Source organism: Pezoporus wallicus, unplaced genomic scaffold, assembly GCF_028554395.1.
Source record: "Pezoporus wallicus isolate ANWC-B61680 ecotype Strahan unplaced genomic scaffold, APGP_CSIRO_Pwel_v1 contig_3952, whole genome shotgun sequence".
NCBI lineage: Eukaryota > Metazoa > Chordata > Aves > Psittaciformes > Psittacidae > Pezoporus > Pezoporus wallicus.
Genome location: NW_026635034.1, coordinates 9,981,261 through 10,005,872, shown reverse-complemented (window position 1 = coordinate 10,005,872; position 24,612 = coordinate 9,981,261). Strand labels below are relative to the sequence as shown.

Genomic DNA, 24,612 nt, shown 5'->3' with positions numbered 1-24,612 from the left:
AAGAAGCCTTAAGCCTCGCTTTTCGGCTGCCCGTGCGAGTGCTTAACTTGGCAACTGCTGCCATGAGCACGGGTGCACCAAGAACCCCTCTGAGGCCGCCGCAGGTAGCAGCTGTGGCACCTGCAAGTTTCCCACGGCTCGAGACGTGCATTTCTGATGTAAAAAAGTGGATAGCAGGTCTGATTTAAAAACCAACAAAGCCTTTTAAAAAGCTGAATTGCTAAGGGAGCTGTGCAAGTGTATTTTATGTGTTTACCCAGAGCTTAAAGCTTGTATTTGAGTGTCAACAGATCTGTTGCTTCTTTCTGAACACTGCATGTTTTGTCTGACAGAGTCTGCTTGCTGAGAGGGTTCAGGACGTCTCTTCAGCCTGAGTTGCAGTGCTTGGGATAAAGTAACGCTTTGATGATCTTGGATCTAAAGAAAGCTAAATTCATCAGAAATACGTCTTGTTTCTTCTAGCCCTGTAAGTAACTACATTATATTAATATGTAAGTGGTATTTTTAATGGTGCTAGCAAAGCATGAAGGATCACCCAACTTCAATTTTTATCTCTCCTTAGAGATGCATCAGATGTATTTTGAGCTTTCTGATCCTGTGACTCCTCAAACACTTTCCCTAATGATTAGTGCTTATGAGTTTTTCATCAGGATAACACATACACATGTTTGGATATAGGAGTTCTGCTAGGTGTTACTGACAAGCTGATTTTTCTCTATACTTAGAGTTTTTGCTGAAACTCTAGAAAATGTTTATTGATTTCCACACATAAAATGTGTTAGTGGCACTACTCGGTCTATTCTGCCTGCCTTTTCCTGGAAGTTTATTCTTACATAGACTTGTCTTCTCAGCCCTTCTTTTCATAGACTGCTGTTCTATGTGACTGTTTCAAGTATTTTCCAGCCAGGGAAAGGCATAGAATACAATATGCATTTCAAATGCTGATGCATAATTGTAGGAATAGTATTTGTGATGCTAAATGGATGTCTCAAAAGCATGGTTAAAAGGATGGAAAAGAGAACAACGTGTTCCTGTGTTTCTAGTTCAGGGTTCTAGTTTTATGTCTGCTTAATCTCTTTAACAAAGGAGCTCTGGGTGGGGAGAATATGCTACAACTTACACTGTTGTTTTTGCAGCTAATAAAATTTCTCATCTGCAACCAGATATTGAAAACCAGACTGTAAGTTTGTTTTCATGACTATCGTTAAACATGGGAACACATTGTTTTATCACTTGACTACACATTTCCTTTTCTTTCAAAGAGAAGATTGGTCAGACAAAAATATCTTCAAGTAGCTTTTGGCATTTACAGAAATAAGTATTATGAGCAGTAATCTTTTTGTGTCTTCTTTGGATTCTTGGTTGTTCTGCCAGGTACCTGCTGTGCTAGCATAATGACCATTGGTGAGTCTTTCAGTTTTCAGCATAACCCTGAGCTTGCAGGTCAATGCCTTTACTAAGCACAGTCTTAGTGAGCAGAGGGCTAGTAAAGATTGGATTTAGAAATAGGCAACACTGGCACTAGAGATGGAATATAAAGAATGACAACTCTCCCCTGTTAATGTCTCAGCAAATAATTATAAAAAAGTGCATTTAAAATGTATTAAACTTATGATTTAAATAGTTAATCATCAGATATGTTTTTCTGTAGTAAAGCTGTGTTACTGTACTCAACTGCACATGTGATCAGGTCCTGCAGATAGTCAACTTTGTTCTTCAGTAATTTCAAAAGATTACATATTGATAGGTAAGCACTTGCTGGGCTGGGCATGTTGAGTGCTCAAGGACTTGCTTTCGCTCCTCATGTCTTGCCGATGCCACTCATGGTGGAAATACAGTCATGTTTACAGAACTGACTTCACACATAGCATGATGTCGAAATACAGTGTGGTTTAGCAAGTACTTAACCCAAAGGCAGCTTTTTATAGCAGAAACACTTTGTTTTTCTTTTCTTCCCCTCCTCCCTTCCCTCCCTCCATCCCTTCCCCCTCTTCCCCCCAGTCTTCCTCTGGGAACAGCATCATTTTCTTTTTGGTCTTAGTCTGAAAACTGCATCCCTGTTAGGAATCAGGGCTAACTTGAACCATGCTAAATTAGCTGAGATCATATCCTTTTATCTCCAGTGGAGGTAAAACTATAGTGAATGAGAAATTCTAGCCCCGCTTTCTTTCCTGTAACATCCTTATATTGTTTTGTTTTCACACATAATACAGCAGAACTTACTTTTGATTATTGATCCTGCCCTTCTGCTCTCCTCTCGTGAGACCTCACTTGGAGTATTGTGCACAGTTCTGGTGTCCTCAACATAGAAAGGACATGGAACTGTCGGAACAAGTCCAGAGGAGATCCACGAGGATGATCAGGGGACTGGAGCACCTCCCGTATGAAGATAGGCTGAGAAAGTTGGGGCTGTTGAGCCTGTAGAAGAGAAGGCTGCGTGGAGACCTCATAGCAGCCTTCCAGTATCTGAAGGGGGGCTATAGGGATGCTGGGGATGGACTCTTCATTAGGGACTATAGTGACAGGACAAGGGGTAACAGGTTCAAACTTTAGCAGGGGAAGTTTAGATAGGATATAAGGAGGAAGTTCTTTACTGTGAGGGTGGTGAGGCACTGGAATGGCTGCCTAGGGAAGTTGTGAATGCTTCATCCCTGGCAGTCTTGAAGGCCAGGTTGGTCAGAGCCTTGGGTGACATGGTCTAGGGTGACATGTCTCTGCCCATGGCAGGGGGCTTGGAACTTGATGATCTTAAGGTCCTTTCCAACCCTAACTAGTCTATGATTTTATGATTGTAATTAGTAGTCTCAACATCTGTGATTTAGTTTCCAGTCTAGTAAGCTTTGAAGATTAATTTATGCAATATAGATTAAAATATGACATATAACCAGAATTTTTTCCTGTGATGATGTTGTGGCTTCAATGAGTTGAAAATACTGTGATGTATATATGATAGTTTTGGGTACTGGGTGTTGGAATCCTTTTCACGTACTGGCCAACACTTTGGAGTTGACATGACAAGTTCTTCAGTATTTAAAACTCCTGCAGGGGAAAAAGAAAAGGCAAATATCCTTGATTTTTATGGCTCTGAAGATAATATAGAAGTGTAAACCAATACAGTGTTATTTTCCTGAGTTAGCAAACCCATTTCCCATTGCTGTTCCCTTTCTCTGTCTGATCCTTTTAGTGATGAGAAATTGGTAAAAAAACCCCATATTAGATAAAGGCACGTCTGGAAGATGATGGCTGGAAGTAAGGTAGAAGAGTGGCAGAAAGCAATGAAGATAGAAGCTTAGGAGGAGGAGTACAGTTTTTGTAGAAATCTGTGGTTTTCAGTTGAAAAAAGGAGTTGGTAGATATATGAGCAGTGTTTTTGAATTAAAAGTTAAATTTGTGAGCTCTTGTAAAGTATTTTGAAAATCATGCTATGCTTCTGCAGTGATTTTTGTGTAAAAGAGTTCTGTGAATGAACAGACTGTAAGGATTGTACCCAAGTTGAAATATTTTATATGCAAATAAAATGCCCGATGGGTATAAGAACAGCTGCTGCACAAATCAAGTAGGTGATTCCAGATTAACTTCAGAGTTTGATTTCAGTTTTGCAACTGGCCATATTACTACTTGTGTGTGCACCTATTGGTTGAAAAGGTGATAAAAGGATAAAGGAATAAATAGCAAAATAGTTAAGCATTGCTCAAAATTCAGGTTTGGGTTTTTTTAATCCTTTCACTTAAGGTGGGTTCTATGGGCAGAAGTAATGCCTTCTATTAGACCAGCTTGTGTTTTTGGAAGGGGTAGGTGAGCTTTCAGGTAGGTGAGCCCCTTTCAGGTTTGAATTATAAACAACAGAATACAAAACAAAATTGAAAACAATTGATCAAGGATTTTTATAGTACTTCTGTTCATATTAACCCACCAGGCAGCATACATATGTCATTAGAAGGCGATGAAGGCGCTCTCACAGAAGTATTACTGTTCTAAAGGCATTTTCTAATTTAAACATTTCAAAGTGGCAGTGCTGCTCTGCAGGCCTGAAAGTGAGCAGCATGTGCTCTTCAAAGTCAACCAAGTTTCACTTGGAGGACCTATCTCATTATTTCTGTAAGTGTTGGATATTTAATTTAGTCCTCTTGGCTGCTCAGTCAAAGAGCTATGAGGAAAAAGGTTGCTCTGTGAACTGAAAAGGAAGAAAATTCTTTCAATAACATCCTTGGGGAACAGGATTATTTGAACTAGACTGAAGGTTGCAAGTAATGATAAGGACTAATAAAACATGTATGTTGCGTAGGAGGAAAAGAAAAGTTGAATCTCTTTTTATGATAAAAAAATGCAAGATTTCTGGTTTTGTTGTGTGTGTCTGCCAGTTTTGTTAATGTAGTGTTTCAAATTAGTAGCTCCTGAGGAAAATTACGTTCCTCCTGGAAATACCTGTTGCTAATTGCATGACTAGCATGGAGTGTGGTACATTTTGAAAACTTCAGGTTATCACTCAGAGGTAGCAGCCGTGGGAGTTGCCTGTGCTCTGAAACTGTTTATGCAATGTTTGCATGAAAGATGAGAATTGCTGTTATAGTTACCGCCAATGGATGGTGCTTTCCAAGTCTACTTTGAAGTCTAACTACCATTCAGAATTAGAACAAAAACTAGGATAGGGTTTTGTTGTTCTTTAAATTGCAAATATTTATCATAATCCACCCTCCATTTGGTTCCAAACTTTATGCATGACTGAATGGGACCCAAAATACAGGTATCAGGTTAGGTTCTATCCCTGCTGGTATCATCCATTTGCAATACAGTGTTTCTTACCCAGCACTTCAAGATCCTGGGCACGTAACAGCACATGCTCCACTGACTTTCTTCTCCTAACAGTGATTCAACTTGACAAGTCTTTTCTGCTGGCGCATGAACTGTCTGGCTGTACTTAATTTTTCCATATCCTTTCTTGCATTAGAATGGTGTCAGGATAGACATCTCCTTACAGAGATGGTGCCATCCACGTTTGAAGACAGTACTGTCTGAATTTGATTATTTCTACTGAATTTGATAGCAAAGCTCCCATAATGTCAATTTGGATAAATGTAGCCGTAAGTTGGTGTTATTAAAGTAGTAGTTTTTTTAATGGTGTTTGGTTGTGAAGTAGAAGAGGTGACTGTAAATCTTTACTTGATAGTTTTCTAGAATTGTTAGTTTGCACAGGACAGGGCCTGAGATCCTGCTGTGTGTTAGCAGAAGCTGAAGGGCAGACTTTGGAAGACCTATAGAAAGAATGTGCTGCAAAAGTAGAATTTGGCTATTAGGTTTTAAAACAAAACACAAACCCTCCAAATTGGTACTGTTAATAAAGTGAAACTCAACTGATTTTTATTGCTAATTTTTTATTTTTAATAATAATGTACTTAATTTGCTTTTAAATAGAAAATGTCTTTAAATGCAGACTGAGGTAAATGTAAAATTGAATGATTGCCGCAGAATGTGCTGTGGCTAGTCTGGAGCAGTGCATGTACAATTGGCCAGCTCATGGGTGCCTCTTACACGCCTGAGGAACTGTTAAGAGCCAACTTTCAGTGGAGGCAGGCTTCTGACTCTCTCCTTTATCCAACGGCTAATTTTTCACCAAAGTGTATAGGAACTTCATATAGGAACTTCTTCCCCTTTTGTGAAGGAGTGTTAAAACTGATCAACAGACATGCTGGGGAGAAGGCAGAAATGACAAAAATTGTATGTCTCTGCCCCCCTCTCTCTAATAAGCTTTGTTTCCTTAGGAAACCAGGCTAAGAGGCATGTCCTCATTTCAGCTTTGTTTTATTTTTGCATTGCAAATTTGGAGCTTTGCTCCAAGAAGACCTCATTGTATTCATAATCTTCAGTGTGGTGTGTAGAGCCTTAGGGAATTTTTCTTCAGCCTAACATCCCGAGGGATAATGAGGAATGGGAGCAGTAAGATATTTTTTTTTTTTTTTAACTGGGAGTTACACGGGGAGTGGAATAGCGCCAGTGAAACTGAAAGACTTGCTTTGGGAACATACTCCAGTATCACCACCCATACATGCCTTTTGCACACTCTGAAGGAAATGAGATCAGCCAGTTGGGTTAGTTATACTTAATGTGGGGAGTCACTGAATAAATGTGAAAATGAAGGAGTTCTGATGGTAATGATGTTGATGGTTTAAGAGATGGTAGAGGAGAAAAATAGGCATCACAATTGGTTAGTTAGGTTTCATATGCTTCATTGCAGGGAAGATCAAACAATAATATAAGAGGCATACTTCTGTATCTGTCAAATAGTGCTAATAACTACCCTTACCATTTTCCTCCTGAGAGCAAATGCAATGTGTAAAAAATGCTGTTGTCAGCTTATGAGCAGAATGAAGGACCACTTGCCTGGGTAAGTAGGTTTACAGAAGATGTGAACAGGGTCATCTTGTGCTGGAAAGAAAACCCAGCTGTGTCCAAATTGTAACTCTTTTGAGATCATGTTTGAAAAGCAGTCTTTTACTTGGCAGTGAGATACTGGATCACGTAGTGCAAAGAACAGATGCATATTACTAAAGCTTAAGCATGAATAAAAATATGAAAACAACTTTCAAAACTGTATTAGTATTAAGGGATTGTAAACCATTGAAAATCCTTTCTAGGATAGTGCATATGCTCCTTTACATTGGTGCCACAGCTTTCTGTAAAGCTACAGTTTTTTTTAATTAAAGAAATACACTTACTCATCAACCCTTTTAATGCATAGATAAAGATCGTTGATCTGAAATGAGATTTGTAACTCTTCAGACTGTAGATAGAGACATCACATTATTAGCATCCTTCTACAGCATATTACCAGAACGCAGGGACACTTCTATCTGCAGGCATTGCTGTTCTAGGTGCTCTTTTCATGCAGGCACTCACTTATGTTTTACAAAACATGGGACCAGCATAAGCCTTGTAGAAGAGCTGTAGCATGTCGAATAATTCACACAAAAGGATCAAATTTATTCATTTCAGGCAAAATGAATAATCATGTTTGTTGTTACACTAACATATTTTATTGCCATGTTAAATACATAACTTTTTATTCACCATGTCTATGCATTGTATATGGATACTGTATTTTTTTTCTATTATTTTCTTTCTAATATTTCAGAACTAGAATAAGAGAGAGGGAGAACCTGGTTCAGGAACTAATCCCCTCCACTCCCTTTTTCATTCAGAGCCTGAGCAAGCACCTACATTCTTAGCTTTCCCTTAGGATAAACTGTGCCTATACTGACATGAATAGAAAGTGATGTGGAGGCAGGAAACTTGTAGTTCCACAGAACTGACAAATCTGTTAGATCTGCTTGTTTGTGATAATTTTACTAGTATTTTCTGAGATGCTCCCAGGTTCAAATATAAGCACATTTTATTTCAGGAAGCAGATTTTTGATGTTTTTCCTATGGAAAAGGTGACAGTTTGGTCTGAAGTTTTCCAAAGTGCTGATGTTGAGTGTTCAGTTGCTCAGAAGAATTTCTTTAGGTAGGTATGGTTCATGAAAACAAAATTGATGCTTTTAATATATCAATTATTTTAGTGTTAACTTTTTATTCTTGAACAGATCCTGGTAATTCTTGGAAGTTAATCATCTAGAACCTCTGGGGGGTGGGGGAACGGGATGGGACGGGGGCTATTTTTAGGCTCTTTTCTGTGTAAAACACTACTGACCTTAAACATAGAATCACAGAATGGTTTGGGTTGGAAAGGACCATCCAGTTCCAACCCCCTGCCATGTGCAGGGACACCTCACACTAGACCGTGTAGCCTAAGATTCTGTCTAGCCTGGCCTTGAACACTGTCAGGGATGGAGCATTCACCACTTCTTTGGCCAATGTACCAATACTGTATCTCTTGCAGTGTTAATAAAAGCTCTGTCACCATCACTAGAAACTTCCTAGATAGGATTGTAGTTGAAAAAGAAGAAAAAACCCCAAAACATGAAAGCTTTCCTTTAATCTATAGTGTTACAAAATATTTAGCAGATGTGCCTTCTGGGCAGCAGGAAGGCATGCCTGACCTACTTTCATATTAATCACTGAAGGGGTATTTCATGATTTGATGCTGGCAAATATCAGCTGTTACATTTCTGGTGTAAAAGCTTATCTGAGTGTGAGTTGTCTTTCGTTTTTTCTTGGAAGAATATTGGTGAGAGGATAGCAGAAAAAAAAAAGAATATAAAGAATTTTGTCTCCTCTTTTCAGGTCTTTTTAGTTCTGTCTTAAAGTATTGGTGTATTACTGCATTTGTGGGCTACTGCAGCAGTAAGTAGCAAGCTCATTCACATGACAGCCACTTTTCCTTTGCAGTGCAATCAGTCCCTCTAATTTTTTCCAGTGTCTTTTTGTAAGAAGCTGCCTTTTTTCCAAGGAAACAACTATTATTCTTTTTTACAGTTCTGGAATCTGCCTGTAACAGTTAATATGTTAATATTTTTCCCAATTACTTTATTCATCTCTTTGTATTTTGTAGGGTATTTTTCTCACTGAGAAATAATGGCTGTATAGTATGTAGTCTGGCTCCTCTTGAGTTTTACCACCATATATGTGCATCAGTTCATAGGCAGTGTGTCCCAGTGGTTGCTTTTCCCCCTCTGGCATTTTTTAAGAACTCTTTGACTGCCAGCAGAGGTTTTGTGGCACAGATAAGATTTGTGGATGCTAACAACACTGACCTTGGCTGCCTGCTGGCTGATTTTCATTCTGTAGACCTGAAGGTCATCTGTTGAATGCATGTGTGAAAATTATGGCTGTTGGTAAGAGCATGCTGAGTTTTTAGTGTGTGTTGGAAAATGCCATTAACTGCTGAGTGCTGAAGAGGAGACTGCAGCAGAGTTGGGTAACTGGGGAGTGGGGAGAATGGAGGCACTTGGCACTGATGCCTTGAAAACAGATGAGTTGTGTAGCATTATCTGAAATGGACACTTGCTTGCTGCTCTTGTTCCCCTGTTTCTGTCTCCAGTGCCAGATGTCTTAATTCCTTCAAGAGTCATGGTCAAACAGGTAACACTGCAGCATTTTCTTAGAGGAAACACCTGCTACAGGACAGTTTGCACACTTGCAAACACTCAAGAGCATGGAATGTGTGAAGGCAAATATTCTGATGCTAGTGATGAAGAATGCTCCACACTGCCCACTGTATTTACCTCTTCTCAAATTTCCTCCTACATTCCTAGGCCTCTATAAGTTAGATCATTTTTACAAGAAAGCCATAAATTCCATGCATGCAGGTCATCTTGTTCATACAATCTGTTCATAAAACTTGCTTGTGAAAACGTCAGGAAGATTTAATAACTAAAGAGGTGGCCATTCCTTTGTAGACCTCTAGCTTCAGAACTACATTTCAGTGTCAGGATTTCACTGGTGTTATTTTGATCCCCTCCATAAACTTAGAAGATGTCCAAGCTCTTCTGAACCCCTAAGATTTGGGTAGCAGCGAGAGGAAGGCTTACCTTGGGCTGGCTGCAGTGATTCCTGCTTCAGCTGCTGCTCTACCATTGGCTTCCTGCCACTGCAGTAGGGTTGGCTCAGCTGTTTGTTTGCTGGGAAGCTGCAAATGTGTTTGTTTAAAGTCAGAAACTTTAAGTAACCGAACATTGATGTTCTCCCAGTTTGTAAACTGAGGCCCTGTGTTTTGGTACTAACTCTGCAGTCTGAAATCAATATAACTTCACCCTCAGAAAATAAACTTTGTTTCAGCTGTACCTTCCTAGCAAATTCTTACTCTTTGGGATAAAACCTTTTGTTGGAAGAGGAAGGGGAAAATAGTTGGTATTCCTCCTACCAATTGGTAAGAGACAAGTTAAGCAGCTTTATTTTTGTTCCAAAATAAAAAGCTGAAGTCTGGGAATTATTTATGAATTCTTTTCCCCTTCGGGAAGTTGGAAATCTTACCATGTGGAAGAGTTTGAACTCCATTTCCATTGCTGGTTGAGACTTTAAGACAGGCAGTTTGTGCTCAGTGCGTGTAGCCGCCCTTCAGGGCTGTTTGCAACGTGGCACAAGAGTTGTTGCTTTATCTGTCAACACTTTTTACCCTGTTCCTCCTGCTCTCTGTAGCACTTACCAGAACTAACAGACTTGTGGTCTGAATATTTCTTCACAGTAAGCAGATGTGCTGGTATCGATCAGAGGAGCAGTTAAAGTTTAGAAATGTTTACACTGCTGACAATAGAACACAAACTTTTTAATTGCATGTGAGAGCAAAAAAGAGACTTCTGTATTCTTCTGAAACTGGTGAAATTTATAGATAATTGGAGTTGGTAGAGTTTTAAACATTATAACTGGTAAAAAATCGTCGAAGTTGGTTTTAGTAAAATCTGGATTAATGTTTAAGTTAGGGCATGAAAAGGTGTTCCAGCTCTACATAACAGAACTTGGATGTTCACTGGAGAAAGGGCAATAAAAATTGCCTTGATTTGCAGGAAAGGTGGTGGGAGAGTTGAGCACTGAAACAAGTGAATGAAGGAGCTTGTGGAGTTTAAGGATACGTTAAGTGTTGTAACAGGCTGTCTGCAGCACTTCTTAAGTGGTAAGACTGGAGAGTAGTCTTAGAAACCTTAATTTCCTTCTTTTATTTGTCTGCTCTTGAAACACTGTGAGGAAATAAACTGAGACAAGTAATGGTTGTGCAAGGGAGCCTTTCTTCTGTAAAAGCGTGCATCTGCTAAGTCTTACATGGTGAGTGCAAAATGCTTTGTCCACACCTTCCAGTCCTCTGCTGTTAGCATCTGCAACGTGAAGGGGGTTTGTGAGAGGGACGAGGCCTCATGGTGACTGAAGGCAGCTCTGTGGTTCCTTGGACCCAGCACAAGGTCTTTTGTCCAGCAAGTGCCTTGCTGCAGACATCAGCGTTGTAATGTGGCCAGGCACGTGACTCTTGCCCACTGAGTGCTGGTGTTAAGAGGCCTTGATGAATGGACTTCCCTGCTGAGGAGAGTTGGTTTACATGTTAAATCAGTAACTTTATTTCCTTCAGATTATTTAAATGTGTAAAATGTCTGCATGTATCTCTTAGGATTGGGACACACACACAGGGACACAGCCGTGCAGATTCAGCTGCAGTGGTTCAGAAACTTTCTGGCAACATCTTGGCTCTGGTCTTTTGCTGGAGCTTGTTGCCATCAGAAGCGGTTCAGCAGAAGGGGCTGGATGTGGATGCCCACAAAGCCCTGTAGGGCCACTTCCTCCCAAATCCTTCCAGCTCCTTCTCGCGTGGTTTCATTCGGGCATCTGTGCCTTTTTCCACCATCTGTAAAAATGTAAAATAAAACCATGCTCAAACCTGAAATTCTCCATTAGGTTTGGGGAGGTTTTGGTGTTTGCTGTGTTTCAGTATGTGCTTGCTGTATTTTACTTTATTTTTTTGTAATGGAACATCCTGCAACTTCTTCTCCCTGTGACAAGAAGGAGGAGGATTTGCACGCAGGCTCAGTGTCTGTTACCTGGTTCAGGAAGATCTAGTTAGGTATGTTGCTTAGTGCCAGAAGGAGGAAAAGAGATCACTTGATCCATCAACAAGACCACATGACAAGCAGCTGAATGTAATTAGGTGGGTAGGGTGGTGGTGTGGGGCTCAGAGCTTTGCATGTGAGTGTGAATGTCAAAGCTCTCAGTCTCAACTACACTGTTCTGGGTTTATTATTTTTCCTCTGCGGATGCTACCTGCAGATAAGAAATGGCTCCTTTTGCATGACTCTGGCATTCAAGAAATCTGAACAGGAAATTTGTCACTGAAGTACCCTTGGAAAGCTAGAGATCTGTTTGCAGTTCTTAAGCATAGGTATGAAACACTTTCTACTTTTTATTTATTGTCATAACATTTCTTACACTGTTTTCATTGAGCTGACAGTTGTTGTGTCCCAGCTGTTCCTCTGCTAAGAGTTTTGAAACAATGTTGCTGTACTTTTGACAAAATGCCTGAAATACTTTGATTTGGAGAGACGGTTCAGCATTGCTGCATCCTCATGTTCTAGGGGGAAAAGTAAACTTAAGACTGGGAAATAATACTGGCTTACGTAAAACCCAAATGTTTTGGGTTTAAATGGCATAACTGCAGCTTTTGGGTACATCTTTGGTCATTGCTTTTCACAAAGAAATCAGTCAGATTTAAAGAGAAACCTGGGTAAAATAAGATGAAAATAAATGACTGCAGTGACCTGTGATCAGGGGACAGAGATGCCCTTTCTGGTCCCACATCATCAGCCGACATTTCCTTCTGTGTTAAGTCAAACTTGGTTTACCATTAGAAGGTTGAATTAGACCTTTGATAATAAAGTGTACTGCATAAATAACATTTCATAATACAGAACAAAGTAACTCAGTATTTTTAAATGTTATACTTCTTGAACTTTTCCCCCCTCTATTTAGTCATGTGTTCTCATTAACGTATAAAAATAAGTCATACTTAATAAACACTCCTTTAGAATGGTAGGGGTTTTTAACTGGTTACACACCAATGTGTTTATTCTCATGTGTACTAAATGTATCGATCAAAGGCATAAAAAGGGCGTTTCACAGTCTGTTATTTTTAATTAGCAAAAGAAATTGGACTGCAAGGAACCATGAGAGCTCATCTAGTTCACATTCCTTATTCAATCATGTAGCAATGCTTTCAATCTTACAATTAATGATGGTGAAGGCAATATGAGGTGGGATGTTATTACTGTGTTTTGTATTGCCTTTGGAAGAAACTCAAAATGTATGTACCCATCCGACTGGGTCATTCCTTGCCACCCCAAGCATGAATCTGTAATCAGGCATCCTTTCTAGCCTGTGTCTTTGCTGGTGCTCGTAGACCAAATCTCCAGTTTTTGTAGACTGTAAATAATCAAGGGGTGGTTGTTTAGAGAACAAAGAACAGTATTCTCTTCCACTTCTGTGGAAGGTCACAAGGCTTTCCCAGAGTTTTAATTAATATCTACCATAGAGTATCATAAGATGATGTTTTCTAGTCCTGATCAACACTCCTGACGTGTTTGTGAGAAAGTAGTGGCAAATTCATAAATGTAGTTAAGTAAATATGTGTTCTTGCTGTTTCCTTATAGACATTCTAAGTGTATGAAAATACTTGCACAAAATAACTGGGAGGAAGGATTTTGTAAACACTGATGCTTGACTTCGTAGTTTTCTTTCTGTGCTGTGATGGATGGATTGGTTGTTAAAATTGCTTCATGGTAATTTACTATTATATAATGATTTTCAATTACGGCATTACATGTGCATTTTGACTGTGTGTTCCAGAAACGATTTCTAGCACATTTTAGGGTACTGATTTCTAATAGCCTAAGTTATTTGAGGATTAAATTTTGATAATGTTGGGATTTTGTTGTATACAGCAAACCAGTATTCTAGCGTGTGGTACTGCCCTCCTTTCCCTCACCATATAATAGGTTTCAGTATATTTGCTTTTTTTCCAGCATGTCTTTTGTTCACAGCACTATCTTATACAAAACATCCTTAGTAATTAAACATGGTAAAGAAAAACTAGGAATCTGTTTTAGGTGTGATTCTTTAAACATGCTAAGAATGGCATCAAAGAGAAATTGTGATTTTATTTGCCTTTAAAAACATACAATGAAGAAAATAAAGATAAAAAATTCTGAAACTATGCAAAATTTGAAGAATGAACTAAAACCAAACCAAACCCTTAAAAGCAGTTAATGGAAAAAGACATGGTACAGATCGTAGTACAATGAGGGAAATAAACTCTAGTCTAAGTGGAAAGAACTTTAAAGAGAAAAAGTTTAGAGTAACTTTTCTTTGGTCTAAATGTTTGACTTTGTAACTAGGAAACGATACAGCTCCTGCTTCTGAATTCTGTTTAAAAACTGTGTCATGGGAATAAGGTTTCTTTTAAAAAATTGAGTTTTGATGTATTATAGTACAACTGTTGGTGTAAAGAGAAGCAGAACTGGGATCTTGGTGAGGTGGGAATTCTCTGTGAGTGAGTAGGTTGGCATATGTTAGCATAGCTCCGCTAAAGGCACTGTGGCTGTATTGATTAATGCTGAGATTTTCTTTTTTCACATACTGAATTTGGTTTTACTGAAATCTCATTACCAGATTTTTATTTCCTTCTACAGGAAATCATATGCATTGGTTCAAAATCAAACCAAAGACTGTGAGCCAAAGTTAGTCTCTTACTAAAAGATGAAACACCAGCAGCTACTTTAATGAGTCTTATCAAATATAAACTCTTGTTGGACAGTACCATTGCATACTCCGAGTTTCTTGTGACTTGTGTACAGAAGTGTGTAGCTGAATAGATTCTTTCATATCTACTTACCCTTTATATCCCATTTTTCATTTCAGAGGTTTGCTGCCTTTCTCAATCGTAATGTAGGACTTTAAAAAATGCAGATTGTTCTGTGAAGTGGGTTTGTCAGTTTGCATGAGGCTTTCTGTAAGTATGCAGAGTTTCAGACTTAGTGTTAAGAAAGCACAGTCTGAATCCACTGTGGTATGAAAACTACACATATGTTTCCTTGACACAGTTTTCTACAGGGAACTTGCACTGCTTGGATCAATTGGAGCAGTCTGACTGGTGATTTATTTTCTTGGAAGAACTTTGTATATTTTTCCCTGAAACTTGGGCTGTAGAGGTGGTTGTTCTGTAAGCTCACTGCTGCTAAGCCATTTATTACCTATAGCAAAAGCATTCTGAATAATAATTTAAATTGAAGACTCTTCTATGGGGAGAGGTAGCAGATTACCTGTTACTGTAGGTCAGCTAAAGTGAAACTTGAAGGCACTATGTCTGCATAAAATGTTATGAAAGAATTCTGCAGGAAGGCGTCTACAGCATGAAAAGCTGGCAGATTTCAGCCAGGGGTGTTACGCTACAGCCATCTTGGTACCCTCCCTCAATCTGGGAATAACTAAAAAGAATAATATTGGCAAACTGGCATTAGGTTTGTGATTATTTTAGCTTTCCTTGCAGGGCTCATGCATACCCCAATGACAAGAATTAGTGTAAGAAATTCTAGTTTGCTGTGCTGTTTACCTGAGCAGTTGTCACTTATATCAGGATTTAACCATAATTCATGATGTAGTATGGGATTCTGATTAGAGCAGTAAGATAAATAGTGCTGGCAAGTCAGGTTGAAAACCAGCAGGCTTTTTTGAATGGAAGTGTTGTGCAGTTCAGCCTGCTTAATTGGTGCTTCTTTTGAACTATTCCTTCCCTGAGGCTCTAAAAAGGAAGCTGTGCAAGGATATAAATTGAAGCAAACATTTGGCCAAAGCACTGTCTGAATATTTTGGCAGACTGCAGAGCCTCGGCTTGGACAGTGTTAATACATGCTGCAGCTCTGGAGCTGTTCAAGGGGAAGATTCATTGGCTTGTTGAAATTTACAGGCTTATTTTCAATTCTGGTGAGGGAAAAAAATAAAAATAACCCCCCAAAAGACCTGTGGTTTTAGCTTTGCTTTGTTAGAAGAGTTTGAAAGTGGTATTTTTGAACCACAGCACAATCGTAGCTTGGGTTGGAAGGGACTTTTAGGTCATTGCCTGTTGAATACTGCCTGGCTCTATTTCAGGCAGAAGTGGTAATCTGTTATGTAATAGACAAGTTAAATTATGCTTAGAGTATTCTCAGCAAGTTATTTCTACCCTTTTCAAAGCAGTTATGGAACATGGAAGCATCACATACACTTATCCTGCCCAGTACTGTTGAAGATCTCTTTCTTGGACTGTATGTGTTACATACTCTGAAATCAAAGGCTCAGTTCCTTTTTGAGACCTCGTAAGAGCAGATTTTTCGTGACTGACCTATCTCAATTTCTTCAAAGTGTCATGCTGCCAGCCTGCAGTGCTCTGACTACACTGCAGTGGTTGCCAGCACGATCGAACGTAGGCCCAGTGAATTCAGCACCTGCAAGGATGCTTCTGTCAAGGTTCTTTTAAAGTTTGGGAGAATTGAATGCTAGCTGTGAGCCTCAGTTTTATCAGTCTGCATACGTCCTTCTATCTCTGTCCATGTGCATCACTTCCCTGCTTAGCACCTCTGGGTTTCACATCCAGTCGCTTTGGATTTGAGATTAAGGAGTAAAAGGAATAGAATAACCTTTTCTAGTTACTGGATAGGGTTTTTCTTAGCTGGTGGTTTCTCTTGCTTTCCCGCAGGTAACTATAAATTTATTTTGCTCTTTTTGCTAGATCCGTTTAAGAAACTATTCTGATGAAATATATCCACAAGTAACTTCTTATTATTCCTAATGTCATGACCAATATTTATAGATAATAGGGATTTCCCAGCTCATTAGAAATGGATATTGATTAGTAGTTCAGTCAATAACTTTGATAACCAGTAAAATTTCTGAGGAGCAGGATGTTTGACTGGTGGCTGGAAGTGTGATCTGACACATCAGTCCTGCTCCAAAAGGCCAGGATGCCTTGTGGTTACCTGTTACTATTCAGCAGGTGTAGACAAACTAACTTCTGATGGACTTAATCTTTGGCTATATGCATGTCATCTAACTAATGAGAAAACCTTTAACTTCCTGAGGAATGAATAGCCAAAACAAAATGTAGGAAATGCTGTATACTATGTCCCTTATGAGTTATTGTTGAACTTGATCAAGTAACTTGCACCAAAAATAAGGACAGGTCACAATATTCTAGAAAAGCAATAATGCTAAAGAATGGTAGCAGCTGGGAAAAAAAAACGACCAAAAAACTAGTGACTTCTGTTGCATCTTCCAGTCAAAAACCAGAGTTAACAAGGAACAGAGTTAACTTCCTGTAGTAAACAGGAAGCAGGTATTTCCCAATCCAAAGGATGAAAAGGTGCAGTAAATTCTGCATGGAAGTTCTTTCCTGCCTCATCCCTTTGTATGCTTGTCCACATCATGTTAGATAAATGATGCAGTTTTACAGTCCTATTTGTATCATACTTGTGTGGGTTTCGCTTTTATCTAACAGTGACTACGAGGACCTTGAGGTTGTCAGTTGCCTGACCTTCTCTGTAGACTTTTAATTGACCTAATCATGATAATTTATTCTTCCAGACTGTTTCCCTCTAATGCAGCACGTATGTTCCTAAGCTTGGTGGTGTGACCTTTTGGAGACTCTATCTGTGTGTGTCCTACAGAACAAGGTGGGAGGCAGCCGAGAACTTTCCTGCCCTGGAGGAGATTAAAAAAATTAAAGTTTTTAAAGAAGCTGCAGATATTTTCCTCTGGCTGTTTACAGTGAGTGCTTAACCGGGCTTAAACAAAGAACCTGGCCTGACTAATGTGTATCACAGCCTACTGAATCACCCGTATTAGCAGAGCATAAAGTACAATACTTTCTTTATTATGAGTGCATGCACATGCTTTCCCTGAGGTGTCGCTTCACTTACTCTAACTGCAACTAGGAAATTGATTCCTTTTTCAGTTTTTAGGGTTTTTTACCCTTTCTTCTTCCTTTTACTCTATTCTTTCATGTGTCTGCTTATTCTAGCTGTATTCTGGAGATTTTTATCTTGAGAAAACCAAACCATTCGTTAAAGAAATGCTCAACTCTGATGATCCTCTGTGATTCTTGTTATCTTCTCCTTTATCTTTCAGAGGTTATTTCTGAGAGCAGAAATAGAAGTGTACTCTTTTTCCTTTACCCTTCTGCAGTTGGAAGTGTTGCTGAATGAGTGGGTAGGCAAACCTCTGTGAGTATGACCAGCTGTGGAGGTGAAATTCTGGTGGTCCTGTGTTGGCTTGAAAGAGTTGGAAACTGTTAATCTATGTGAGACTGTCATTTATAATTCCTAAACTCTGAGGTGGGTTCCAAAGGGGTCAGAATTGTCACATCAAGGAAGAATGCTGGGCATTGCTCTGAATTTCCTGTTTATAAGTTAGTGAAAGAGCATGGCATGTTAACTTGTAAGGCGTTGTGGCTTAAAGCATTTATTAGAGGAACAGTTGAATGGTTGAGGGAGCAGTAAGTAGTATGGAGCTGTTTAAAAAAAAATTCTTTATTTTTCTCAGTCTCCTCTGGAGTTCATTGACATGGCACAGATGTTTGCTTCAGTGCTACAGCTTGAAAGCAACTTCTGATGCAAGTACAAAGAGGTAACTTGGGAGGCAAAAGCTCTCTCAGGAGGGGGACAGATCCTCTGAGAGTGTTCAACTGTTTACATCAGAGAACATTGTGAATCTTTATTTATCTATGGTATTTTCTTATGATGAAGCATAAAAATGTTGGAAACTGGTGAGGGAATAGAAATGGCCTGGTGCTTTTGCAGAGAAGCTGAAACTGCACGGAGAGCCTTCTGTATGGGCGATGTTGGAGTATCACCCGCAACATTACTGGGTTTATTTTCCATTTTTTTTTCCAGTTCCATGCTGTCTTTCATTCCTTTATGTAACCAGGTCACGCTTTGAAATTCTGCCTCCTTTTCATTGGTTTATTTATGCTGAAATGCAGATGTAGTTGCAAAACTAAATTGTTTTCTTTCCTGGCTTCTCCATTCCCAGTTTCCCATGGCTTTCTGGAAACAAAATCCAGAATCTGCTGTTTCCTTGCCTGGCCCGTTGTGCAAGACTCTTGCCACATCTGCAAACCTGTTGCTTCACTTACCCTTTTTGTGTCCCGTTCTGGGTAGGATGACAATTTTATGCCTGGCATCTTCCATTATAGCTCATTCTCAGAGTGCTTTGTGTGCTTGTCAGTTCTTGCTCTGCCAAAATTCTGCTGTTCTAGCAAAGCTGACAGCTGGTGAAGTGTTCTACAGCACCTTCAGCTGGGACAGAAGTGACATCAGCATTTGGAAGCTAAAGCCTTGCAACCTATTTTGTTTCTGCATTTATTTTGGCAGGCTCCTTTCTGTTTCCTGAGCACCTTTAAAATCACTGAGCTCTTTCCAAGAAAGAGACAATCCTTAGACATTGATCCTACAATTCCTTAGAATTCGTCTGTAGTTGAAACTAAAAAGGTCATAATGGTAAGATGTCAAGTAAAGCAATTGAGAGTAACCAGGTCAGAGCAAGGGAAGTTCTTCCTCTCACTGGTCAGAGGAAGGGATATTTTCCTTCTTATTATTTATGTTCCAGTAAAGTCCCAGAGATTGCAGAAAGTGTCATTTTGGCCAAATTTAAAGCAAGCCAGGTCAGGTATTTTCTAAAAAAAATAAAAAATAGTGCAGCTCAGAATATTTCATTATTTCTTTATTAACACTCTTCTCCCTGTGTAACAGTTACTTGAGTTTATAAAGAATAGTTGTCACAATTTGTTTCTGTTGCATACGTGCATATTTGGCAGCTCTTAGCCAAAGGCACTTCTAATGAGTTTAACTCAGTCCTTTGTTTCGACAGAGCTGGCAAGTGTCTGATGGTGACCAGTTCTGCAAGCACTGAGGTGCTACTGAAGCCTTAGAGCAGGGTGAGGCTGTTTGCTACACTTCACCCACGCTAGGCAAGAATGTGGCTATTGCATTGCTGTAGCGTGGAGGGAGTGCTGGTATGACAGGATAAGTGAACTTACACCTTTGAGGTCCATATCGCTTTCCTGATGCTTCTGCTGTAACAGATCAGGAGATGTATTAAACAGCTATTGAAGTTGTTTAAGCCTGTGTAGTGCCCAGGTGAGAAGCTTTTTTAGTATGCGTTTACTTGCACTTTCAGAGCGTACAAATATGTTATTACCTTTACAAATATGTTATTACCATGTACTTGTATTGACACAGTGGCCATCAAGAAACCTGGAGTACCTTCCCTTTCTGCCTGTTTGGGGTTTGGACTCCTCTTTCCCCAATGGCCATGTCAACACTTCAGTCATAAGCATGCAGCCTCAACTGCTTTTTAAGAGTAAAGCCCTATTTAGGGAAACCTTCATTTGCAAAGCATTTTTTGAACCCTAAGTAGCACTGACTTTTTCATGGTATATTTACAAATACGGCTCAATTATGTATGAATACAGTGGAACCTTCTTAAGCTGACTCCCAGCTTTTTCACCTACTGTGTGCTCCTCTTGCTATGTTAGATGCCAAAGGATGTAGCCCCTTCAGCATGTCCCTCTGTCCACTGAGGACTGGATCTCTGTTGCAGGGGGAATATGCAGACTTCACTGTGGTTTGGCTTCTACCCATAGGATACAGCCTGGCTGACTGTCCCACTGTGCCACTGGGGTCTGGTTTTCCTGAGCAAAAAAGGCAAGGCCAAGACAGTTTGTAAGATCTGTCTGAAAGCTGATACTTGCAGAAGGTGGACACTATTAAAAGTTAACTATAAACCTTGAGTGTCTGCTGTCCATCCCCAAAAGGACAACGTGATGAAATACTTTGGTATCTTAAAATATGAATTATTGGTCTAATATCTGTGTTTTGGCAAATTTGAATTAGGATGTCTCTTTAGAGTTGTGTGGTATCTCCTGCCTTGTTAGTCACTGGCTTTATGGCTGGCTACACAGCAGACTGAGAGCTGGGGTGATGTGAGTCATTTCACTTTGTATGAGGGGGAAAAGTGGGCTGAGTCATACAAATGTTTTTATTTGAGTAGTTTCATACAGAATAGTGGCTTTTTTGCTCTTGGGAGGGTTGGCTGGGTGGTGTAGTATGGGGAGGACAACTCCACCCCCCAAAAGCTTCCTCTGTTAAGCATGTATTGCTTCTGTGTGAAATGGGGTGGTGTTGCAAGTGTGATCTGAAGTTCTGTCAGCCATAATACCTTATGTTCAAGTCTTTGCCAAAGACTAATATTTCCCTTCTTTAGAAGTCTATGGTAAACATAGCTTTCACCATGGTACCCACTGAGCAGCACTGTGTCCTTTAGCCTGTACAAGAGAAAGCAACCAGCAGTTTGCATTAGACACTAGTGTATCCTCCTCACACCTGAGGGAGAAGGATGTAAAGCTGTGAACGGAACTGATCCATATATTCCATCATTAATACGTCTTTATATGAAACCACTTGTTAGGAACAATGTAATTTTACTAAGGCATGTGGGTGATTGAGTAGATCTGCTTTTAGGTATGTCATGCACAAATCTCTTCTGAAATGCTGTTTGCCTCTAGGAATAAATGGGACATGTGAACTGTGTAATTGCTTCCCAGCCATGCTGTCAAGCAGCGCCCTCCTTAGACATGGAGATGTGAGGCACACCTCTCTATCTCTGAGCACCCATCAACACGAATGCAAACAGGTGACACGTAGGCCTCTTGGCTGTGTGCTAAAGAGGTGGTGCTAGAAAAATACTCCTACTGGAAGTGCTCTCTCCACTGTGCCCTAACTACTCCTTTAGCAGAGTTTGGGGTAAGTGGTGTGCTTTGCTTTAAATTGATGTGCTTGAGGACTGTCTGATTAGGAGCATGTTCAGTTTTACAGGATTTTTCCCTGTACGTGTGTACACATTTTCATTTGCAGCTCAGTGCTTGTTGAGTCTTTTGGTTTGTTTTGATTTCTTTTTTTTGGCTTGTGTTTTCATTTACTCAACTCTTTGTGCCTGCTTCCTTTTTCCTTCTCCCCTTCATCAGCTCTGCAGCAGCACAGGAGTTGCATGTTTTGTGCAAGGCCAGTTCAGAAAGCATATTCCCTGTCCCCATGCTGCACAGGGGAAATCCTGCATGCCAAGTCAATTTCCTTCATTTATACAGCAACAATACTGCCATAGTCTTAAATGCTTCATCACACAATAGGGATGTGATAGTAGTGTCCTGGAGGCAAAAATATGAACCTTCTAATGGTGATGCGTGTTAATGTGAAAGTACCTTGGACTAGGAAATCCAGTGAACAAGAGGACTGCTTGCTTTGCAGAGCATTCCTTCTTGGCAAGGCACAGTCTGGCTGTGTGTGTGTATGTGGAGCCTCCAGAGAGGCAGGTGTACAGGCACAGCTTAAGTGATGGCTGTGGGCGTCCTGTCAGCAGTGGAAAAGACCAGAGGAATTTTCCCAGCGCTTGCTCATGACCCCTGTTTATCTGCATGCTAGGCAAGTGCAAAGCCAGAGCTGAATGTGATTTAAGGAGGGGTCTACAAAAGGCAAAACCCTGTGGAGGGCTTGATGTGGAGCCTAAAACTGTGTCCATCAGTTGCTCCTAGAAGCAAGATTTGGGGAGGATCATTCTAAAATTAATTCACATTTTTTCTTTTGGTGACCTCATGAAGTTTAATTGTATCATAAATGTCCTCTGATTCTTTTCTACCTCCCACTTCCCTGATACATGAATTATAGAAATATGGAAGGAAAGACTGGAAGGTGTGAAGCTATGAAGTAATGGGACCATGACTTAAAAACTCTACAACAATTTTTGCTATGTTTTCACTTTGTTGTGAATATTTTCTTATTTGCTATGTGGAGCTGGATGTATCTGGGCACTTAAAACTGCAGGTCTCGGAAGTAGAGGGTGGAGATCACTTTCTAAATATTTGTACAGGGAGGAGGACAAGGCTTGAAACTGCTCTGAAAACAGCTCTTTGCATGTCTCCAAGGATAGGTTAAATGCACAGGGTTTCATAAGAACCACTCCCTGGAGATACCTGAATAATAGATTGACCCTGTGGGGTGCAGTGAAAAGTGTGTGCATTTCCAAAGCCAGAGAAGAAAATTTCCTTCTCGAGCAAATCCTTTAGAAGACGTTTTATGTCCTTCCTGTGGAGGGCTCCTAGTCCTCCATCAGTCATTTGCAAGTTGTATTTGTTACCAGCCATAGGGAGAACTGAGGTTCAGGTGGTCCGAATGATGTGGTGTGTTTGTGCAAACTGATAACTCTACAAATCAGACATGACAGTAGGAATGCCTTTAGGCTTTGCTTCCCCAAGGTGCGACCTTTCTGTTTAAACTGGAGCTTTCACCCAGCTCTGGCCAGTGGAAGGGTGCAGCTGAACTGTAACAGTTTCTTACAGCTCCAAGTAAGCTGTAGCACCCTTTCTTCCTCTGTAAGGCCTTTGCACAGGGTGCATGATAAATTAGTTTTATTACAACATAGATAAGCGGTGATTAGGCAGCACTGTAATTGGTTTCTGTTATTATAAAAGTAAGTTCTATATATCAAAAGTATGTTCTATATACCTATAGCTAGCTAACAAAGTACCACCAAGACAAGACAAATACTTTTGTATAGGTGGGATGACACAGTAAAAGAAGCAAAGGTAGCTTGTGTTTGTATGATATACTCGCCCTAAGATTTCCATTAGAACCTTTTTAAGCAACAGTTAATTAGGGGTATTGAAACTGAAAGAACATGTACTTGAGTGGGAGCTTACACAGCCTCTTACTCTTGGAGAACATGATAGAAAAAAACCCACCATACACGAGATGGAAGTCTAAATCAAATCCAGTCTTTAGTCAAATCCTCCTTGTTTGCTATTTAAAATACTTTTTCCTTTCTACTAGTGCATTTCAATGAAAAGACTTTGTAGAGCTACAAGGTAGACAGTCAGATTATACCTGGGTTTTTTCCTTCCCCAACAGGGGGTTTGATTTAAAAAACAAAACAAAACCCCCAAAAAACCTTTTGCTGGTATGTGTGAGTGTGTCTAATGGATCAGGGCTTTTAGTTTGTTCTAAAAATACTCTTATGTCAGCATGTGGCTGCCTTTTCAACTTGCTTACTTGAATATTCTGCTCTTTCAGACCTTCTGGTTGATGCAAGCATGCGGTTGTGGTGTATTTATATGAAACACTCACTGATAATTACTACTGCAGGCTTTTTTGTTTCAATCTTTTATTCTATTCATAGAATCATAGAATGGTTTGGGTTGGAAAGGACCTTAAGATCATCTAGTTCCAACCCCCCTTGCCATGGGCAGAGACACGTCACCCCAGACCATGTCACCCAAAGCCTCTGTCCAACCTGACCTTCAAGGCTGCCAGGGATGGGGCATTTACCAGTCCTTTGGGCAACCTGTTCCAGTGCTTCACCACCTTCACAGTAAAGAACTTCTTCCTGATAGCTAACCTGAACTTCCCCTGTTTAAGTTTGAACCCATTACCCCTTGTCCTATCACTACAGTCCCTGACGAAGACTGCCTCTCCAGTATCCTTGTAGGCCCCCTTTCGACATTGGAAGGCTGCTATGAGGTCTCTGCAGCTTTTCTCCAGGCTGAACAGCCCCAATTTTCTTTGCCTGTCTTCATATGGGAGGTGCTCCAGCCCCGATCATAGTTGCGGCCCGCCTCTGGATTTACTGCAGCAGGTCCCTGTCCTTCTAACGAAGTGAAGACACACTTTTATGTTGAGGACACCATTACTGAAAACTTGGTATTAAAACATACCAGTGGAAAAAAGTAAATTAGCAATCTGTGGTAAGGTGGTGTGAACTCTGTCACCTAAAACTCCTTTCCTGCAAGGTTTTACTGTCATGGAAGTCATAATGCAAAATGTGGGAAAGGGAGACTCAAAACTGGAAATTGCAAAAAAGCATCAGATGCTTTCCACTGACTTCAGTTGGAGGTATCTGGGCATAAATCTGACCACTGTGTGCAGTTGGTTGTGGTAAATCTAGTCATGGCTAAATCAACTAAGCACAGTTATGTCGTGTAACCAGGAGCATTACTAACATAAAGTTGAAGCTTTGAAGATAGTTATGGTTTTTAGCTTAGTGGTGGTGATTGCCACCCACACACTTGAGCTACTGAGTTTGTTCCAAACCTCAAGCTGTGAGTTTGTATTTAAGAAATTTATT

The 24,612-nt window shown here is 40.0% G+C and overlaps 1 protein-coding gene across 7 annotated transcripts in view; it reads left to right on the top strand.

Annotated features, from left to right (window-relative positions):
- Positions 1–24,612, top strand: part of RAB27A (RAB27A, member RAS oncogene family) — a 34,543-nt gene that overhangs the window by 1,871 nt on the left and 8,060 nt on the right. Inside the window, exons 1-2 of one of the 7 annotated variants that reach the window (XM_057397865.1) lie at positions 374–466; positions 23,322–23,356. The exons of 2 other annotated variants lie outside the window; for them this stretch is intronic. The gene's annotated coding sequence lies outside the window, so the exon portion shown is untranslated. Of the gene's footprint in view, positions 1–369; positions 467–11,725; positions 11,798–20,990; positions 21,243–23,321; positions 23,357–24,612 lie in introns of those variants that run through there. 4 more of the 7 variants (XM_057397890.1, XM_057397853.1, XM_057397860.1 and 1 more) reach the window with 4 other exon arrangements.